The following is a 517-nucleotide window of genomic DNA, read 5'->3' as shown; positions in this document are numbered from 1 at the left end:
AGGGGGGAGCAGTTGGGGACAAGCAGGCTGGCCAGGGGGCAGTTGGGGGCAGTTGTAGGCGATCAGGCCGGCAGGGGGGACAGTTTGGGGCAAGCAGGCCGGCAGACAGAGTGGTTAGGGGCAATTAGGCAGGTGAGCGGTTAGGAGCCAGCAGTCCTGGATTGTGAGAGGGATGTCCAACAGCCAGTTGTTGGACATCCCCTGAGGGGTCCCAGATTGGAGAGGGTGCAGGCTGGGCTGAGGGACACCCCCCCGCCCCCGCACAAATTTCGTGCACTGGGCCACTAGTATTTTATAATGACAGTAGGCACAAATTATATCCTTTTAATTCCTAACCATACCAAAAAGATGGTTATACTACTATTAGAGGCCCGGTGCATGAATTCATGCATGGGTGGGGTCCAGCTGGCCCACCCCGATGGAGGCCCATGGGACCGGGCCGGCAGGGAGGAGGGGCCATGGGCAGTTGGCTGGCCAGCCCCACCCCCGATTGAGCTGAGCTGGGGCGGGGGGCAAC

General features: G+C 60.3%; 1 protein-coding gene across 8 annotated transcripts in view; it reads right to left on the bottom strand.

Moving 5' to 3' along the window:
• Positions 1 to 517, bottom strand: part of RICTOR (RPTOR independent companion of MTOR, complex 2) — a 96,969-nt gene that overhangs the window by 64,595 nt on the left and 31,857 nt on the right. The window lies entirely within an intron of this gene.

This window comes from Myotis brandtii, unplaced genomic scaffold, assembly GCF_000412655.1.
Source record: "Myotis brandtii unplaced genomic scaffold, ASM41265v1 scaffold384, whole genome shotgun sequence".
Lineage (NCBI taxonomy): Eukaryota > Metazoa > Chordata > Mammalia > Chiroptera > Vespertilionidae > Myotis > Myotis brandtii.
Note: the sequence above shows the minus strand (reverse complement) of the source record. Positions and strands in the feature narration are given on the sequence as shown.